The sequence below is a fragment of the Salmo salar genome, chromosome 19 (assembly GCF_965601325.2).
Source record: "Salmo salar chromosome 19, fSalSal1, whole genome shotgun sequence".
NCBI lineage: Eukaryota > Metazoa > Chordata > Actinopteri > Salmoniformes > Salmonidae > Salmo > Salmo salar.
This window is the reverse complement of record NC_138309.1, coordinates 71244847-71250846: the sequence shown is the minus strand read 5'-3', so window position 1 is coordinate 71250846 and position 6000 is coordinate 71244847. Positions and strand designations below refer to the sequence as shown.

The following is a 6000-nucleotide window of genomic DNA, read 5'->3' as shown; positions in this document are numbered from 1 at the left end:
TTTTTCACCTTTCGTTTTAGTGGGAAAGGTGGTTGTTTTTCAGGCTTGGCTGCAGACAGGGTGGCTGAAACAGCCTCTGGAAAACTCTGTGGTGACCACAACAGCCAGAGCTGAGCAGGCCTGCTAGACAGATCGATATTGTCCAGGATCCAACTCACTGACTGTGGTTCTGTGGTTACAACACAACTGTTCTGTGTGTGTGTATGTCTGTGTGTGTGCGCAAGTGTGTGTATTACTCTAACCCCAAGGCTGACTGAAGCTCCTGTGTGAATAGGAAGGCCACCCAGCCATTGCTCAGGGTTAAAGATACAACAGAAATGATCAACTGTCCCAGCAGCAAGAATGACAGGAACACATCTGCCTTCTGAATGTTCACTTCGATTAGATCTGAAGGCTGAGTGTGTTGGCCCTGTCTGTGCATCGTCCTGCCTGGGATAGCTCAGACCTGGGTCATGTTCACTAGGCACCAAACAGAAAAAAAACACTGATTCTGGGAGCGAATATCTGGACTTGTCCAATAAAACCACACATTTTTTGTATTTTTTTATTGCAAAAACGTTTTATAACATTATGCCTTAATGAACACAACCCTGGCCCAGTGTTAGCCTAGGGCATAGCTCAGACCTGGAGGCTAGCCTGCTGACGTGGGTCTGGCCTGGCTCGGCTTTGGCCTGGCTTGGAGCTGCTAGGCTGGCTGCCGTTGACACGCTTTTGGAAGGCTAGAGGCCATTTGTATTCATGTTCTGCCAGCTCACATATCTGACACCTGTCGTCTGGCCCAAATCAAACAAGCTCCGACTACATCAGAGTGTGTGTGTGTGTGTTAGTTTTATACAGTGTCAGTCTGTGCAAATTTACACTTCTATTTGTGTTTGGGTATGAGGTTGAATTCACACTGTGTGCTTTGGAATGGATTGTCTGTCCATTCAAGGAAATGCCCCTAAAACCCCATTCTCACGGTTCCTTGCAGGCTGGTCTGTAACATTATTTTCTCATGTAGCACATGGGGATGTGTGAAACTTACTCCTTATCCTTAAGTGTCCCGCTTGCGTCGCATCATTAGCTAACTTTTGAGGTGGTGCGATCGGCTAAGATGCTTGAGGAGGACGGCCACGTGTGTTTGTGTGGCAGAGGTCCCAAGTTCGCAGCACATATGAGCCAAATCGGGAGGAAGTGGTACTTGCTAAGCAAGCAGTGTGACATCCTTTACACTTAGAGAGACAAACTTAAATAAGAAATTCAATACTTCATCACTTTATTTCTTTTAAACAAAATAACAGTATCAATAATAAAAGTGCAAATAAAGCAATACAAATCAGTGACAGAAAAAACAAGCATAGAAATGAAGCACACAGAAATGTTTGCTTCACAGGATACAACCAGACCATGTTCATTTCAGTGTGGTTTGTGAACAATCCACATAGGAGTGAAGCAGCAGCTTTCAGATTCACCTTAACTTCACTGATTCTAGATCAGTACATATCCTCCCTATCTTATCCAAAATCAGTACTGAGGACAACCATGTCGTGTTGGGTTGGGAAGCCCTGCTGTAACATAAGGTGATGGCTACTGCTGCTTTCAGTGTGAAAAGAGTGAAAGTCAAACATCATGAAATCAAAATTACACTGAAATTAATCTTCCCTGTAATCAAGACTTCCGAGTCTTAATCAATGGTATTGATACTTCACAATTAAATAAAGAACAAATGTTGTTAAACTGAAACCTTTCGTATTATGGCTAAAACTGACATTATCAAACATGATTCAGATATAATAGCATCGACCAGGCCAGCAGGTGAGTGCAATATACTTGAGTGCGCTGGTTCGGCCTATGTGTTGTAGAGCTAAGCTTTGTGAGGCTATTGTAGAGTGAAGCAACGGAAAATACTTACAAAGACAGCGGGACAGACAGAGACACATGAGTCGTATTCATAAGGGCAGTCCATCGCCAAAACCTTTTGCAATGGAAAATGAAAACGAGCGCTTCCTATTTGACAAGTCCCTTTCTGTTTCACTCCATTTTCTTCCGTTTGGTGCCTAATGAATATGACCCTAGACAGACACATTGCTGGTAGGTGTATTTTGGTGCAGAGTGGATCACGGTGCAGGGTGGCGGTGGCGCCCCCGGTGGGTTACGCCCGGTATAGCAGGATCCTCGCAGCGCATACCTGGCCCATCAGGCCGGCGTACTGCTCTACCTCTCGTCATTGGAGCCCTTCTGTTTTTGGGCATAGGGCAAGACTGTCCGTACAGCACCAGAGAACGACCCAGGTCCTTCAGTACTTGTGTATCACCTGGACAGACAGACAGACAGACAGACAGACAGACAGACAGACAGACAGACAGACAGACAGACAGACAGACAGACAGACAGACAGACAGACAGACAGACAGACCAGAGGTGAATTCAGTGATGCGAAGCGTTCTGAAGATTGATGATAGAAATAGACTGATAGAACATGATTCCCTATTCTACATGACAGACACTACTATATGTTCTTCACTAAACATTTCTGTTGGAACGTTGGTCCCACTTTAAATGAAGTTTTATATAACATACTTAAAGACTTCGTAAGAACTATATAAATGCTTCACAAGACATATATAAGCATATGTAATACTCTATAAATGGTGTGTAAACATAGTTATGTCACATTTGGCAAATCACCCTGCATTGGTAATTGTTAAGTCACCCTTTATACACTATTTATAAAGTATGACATACTCTTATAGATTTGTGAAGCATTTATGTCGTGCTTATGAAGATTTTATGCTATAAAAATTATTTATAAGTTTAACTTCTTTAAAGTGGGACTGGAACACTCTGTAATGTTACATCCTTATGAACAGGCTCAAACCAATCACAAGACATAGCCAAACGCAGACACACAACACACTCGTTTCAGAGAACTGGGCCTTCTACTTCGCTGCCTTCTCTCATACACCTCTGTTGGCATGGACAGGTTGTTAGACCATGGGCAACTGTTCCAGGAATCCAGGAACCATCACACCAAGAGCATACATAACCTCCATCTCCTCAGCCCCAGTTCCCCATACTCCTAAACCTGGAGACACAGAGGCACGTTGGTCTGAGTTTGGGTTGTTTACAATGCCTCGCTCCTGGCAGGAGTCTCATTAGGTGCTCAGTCATAAAGGCTGCTAGTGAGTTCCCTGAAGACCAGTGAGGAAAGTACTATTTTGAAAAGTAATAAAGTTCGAAGGGCTAAAAATGGTCCTCGGAGAGTTGAGTGGAAAAAAGGGTGAAGAGGTTGGTAATTCCTGCCAGTTAACGCACAGCAGTGCCAACAGTCAGAAAGGAGGCACAGGGCATTGGGGAATATCATGTCTCCTGGGTTTACCTTTCTACACACGCATAAAAGGCCATATTCTGACTTCAGATCCATGAAATACAACTGGAACCAGAATTTCAAGAGGTCCAAGAACAGTGCCTTAAGGAACCCCTTAACTATTTTTTCCCCTTTTGCAAGTATCCCATTGACATCAATGAATGATATACGCCAAAGTTCTAATTGTGCACGCTTACTGTATCTATAGGAATCAGGCCGATACTGTACAACCCGCACACTTTGAGGGCCTAAATCAGTCTATCAATCAGTAGACCACCAATGGCCATTTCACTATCAAGTTGTGGTGTAGAATGACCATTCAGCCACATGTACTGTAGCACCAGCCAGGAGGGAGACAAACATGGATTCCACACAGGTGGTACAGCCCCGTAGCAACACATGAGCGAAGCAGAAGGAGAGTTATGATTGAGATTAACAGATGAAAAAAACTACCCGCCACCCTCTTCATTACTTTACTCTCCCAGCTAGAGATAGGCCAAGTTGAGGGTGTTGTATGGTGTGCGTTCTCTTATAGCGCCCAATTTCACTGAATTTCTCAAACTATCCACCCAACTACGCGCCACTAAAGCCCATCTCTGCTGTCCAGCTGAAGAGCTATGAGACAGAGGGAGATGGACTAACAGAGAGACGGAAAATACTACTATCATACAGTCGTGGGTTAAAATATTGGCACCCTTGCACTTTTTTCAAGTAACTCACAATATTTCCTAAAAATAATTTGAAATTGCCAAAGTATTTGGTCTCCACAGTACTTTATTTCACTGTTAATATTACATAACCTTTGCTTTTTTTAAATATCCATTAAAAATCAGAAAAAAAAACCAGAAATGGCAATGACAAATTTACCGACACCCTAGACTTGATATTTGGTAGCACAACCTTTGGTCAAAATAACTGTACTGGCAGTTTGGCCCACTCCCCTTGTGCAAATTGCTCCAGTTCTCCCATATTTGAAGGGTACCTTCTCCTAACTGCTGTTTTCAGATCTCTCCAGAAGTTTTCAATGGGATTTAGATCTGGACTCATTGCTGGCCACTTCAGAACAGTCCAGCGTTTTGCCTTGAACCTTTCCTGAGCACTTTTTGAAGTGTGTTTGGGGTCATTGTCCTGCTGGAAGACCCATGACCTTCGACGGAGACCCAGCTTTCTAACACTGGGTCCGACATTGCGCTCCAAAATGCCTTGATATTCTCCTGATTTCATGATGCCATGCACACTTTCAAGGCACCCAGTGCCAGAGGCAGCAAAGAAACCCCAAAACATCACTGAACCTCCTCCATGTTTGACTGTACTGAAGGTGTTCTTTTTTTTTGAAGGCTTCATTTTGTTTTCTGTAAACGTAGAGATGGTGTGCTATACCAAAAAGCTATAATTTGGTCTCATCTGTCCACAGGACATTCTCCCAGAAGGATTTTGGCATGTTCGGGTGTGTTTTGGCAGTCGGGCTTCTTATGTCTAAGCATCAGCTGTCAGAGCAGCTTACCGATCGATCACTGTACCTGTACGCAGCCAATCTGTAAATAGCACACCCAACTACCTCATCCCCATATTGTTACTTATTCTCTTGCTCTTTTGCACCCCAGTATCTATACTTTCACATCATCATCTGCACATCTATCACTCCAGTGTTAATGATAAATTGTAATTATTTTGCCTCCATGGACTATTTATTGCCTTACCTCCCTACTCTTCTACATTTGCACACACTGTGTGTTTTCTATTGTGTTATTAACTGTATGTTTGTTTATGTGTAACTCTATGTTGTTGGTTTGTCTCACTGCTTTGCTTTATCTTGGCCAGGTTGCTGTTGTAAATGAGAGCTTGTTCTCAACTGGCCTATCTGGTTAAATAAAGGTGAAATAAAAAAAATGTCTCTTTCTCAGCAGTGGGGTCCTCCTGGGTCTCCTACCATATAACCCCTTTCATTGAGTTCGCGACAGATGGTGTGAGCTGAAACTGTCGTACCTTGTGTCTGAAGATCAGCTTGAATCTGTGTGGCAGTTGATCAAGGTGCTTTCTCCACCATTCAAACAATCCTTCACTGTAATCTTCCATAAGTTCTCTCTTGTGGCCACGTCCAGGGAGGTTGGCTACAGTGGCATGGGCCTTAAACTTCTTGATAACATTACATACGGTGGAAACAGGAACATCAAGGTCTCTGGAGATGGACTTGTAGCCTTGAGATTGTCCATGCTTGGCTAAAATGGTGTCTGACCTCAGAAAATTCTCAGATTTTCTTTACTTTCTCCATGCTAATTGGGGTAAACACAGTGACACAAAACAGGAGAATGAGTCCATTTCTCTATTCAAACTAGTTGAATGAGTAATTTTTATATTGCGGGCACTGGCAACTCACCACAGGTGAGTTCAATTCCAAAGTAAAGGAGAATCACCTGCTTGAAATCATATTATTTCAAACTATTTCTAGAAGGTGCCAATAATATTGTCCGGTCCATTTTAGGATTTCCTTATAGAAAAAGCTAACATTTAGTCAATTATTCAGATGTTTTTGTTTTGTTCATCTGCAAACCAAAGACATACATACAGTTGAAGTCGGAAGTTTACATACACCTTAGCCAAATACATTTAAACTCAGTTTTTCACTAGTCCTGACATTTAATCCTAATAAAAAT

The 6000-nt window shown here is 42.7% G+C and overlaps 1 pseudogene across 1 annotated transcript in view; it reads right to left on the bottom strand.

Moving 5' to 3' along the window:
- Positions 1-1231: 1231 nt before the first annotated feature.
- The window catches only part of LOC106579438 (arginyl-tRNA--protein transferase 1-like), a 181879-nt pseudogene continuing 177110 nt past the window's right edge, over positions 1232-6000 (bottom strand). Inside the window, exon 9 of the transcript XR_014381576.1 lies at positions 1232-2293. The product of XR_014381576.1 is annotated as an arginyl-tRNA--protein transferase 1-like (transcript). The remainder of the gene's footprint in view (positions 2294-6000) is intronic.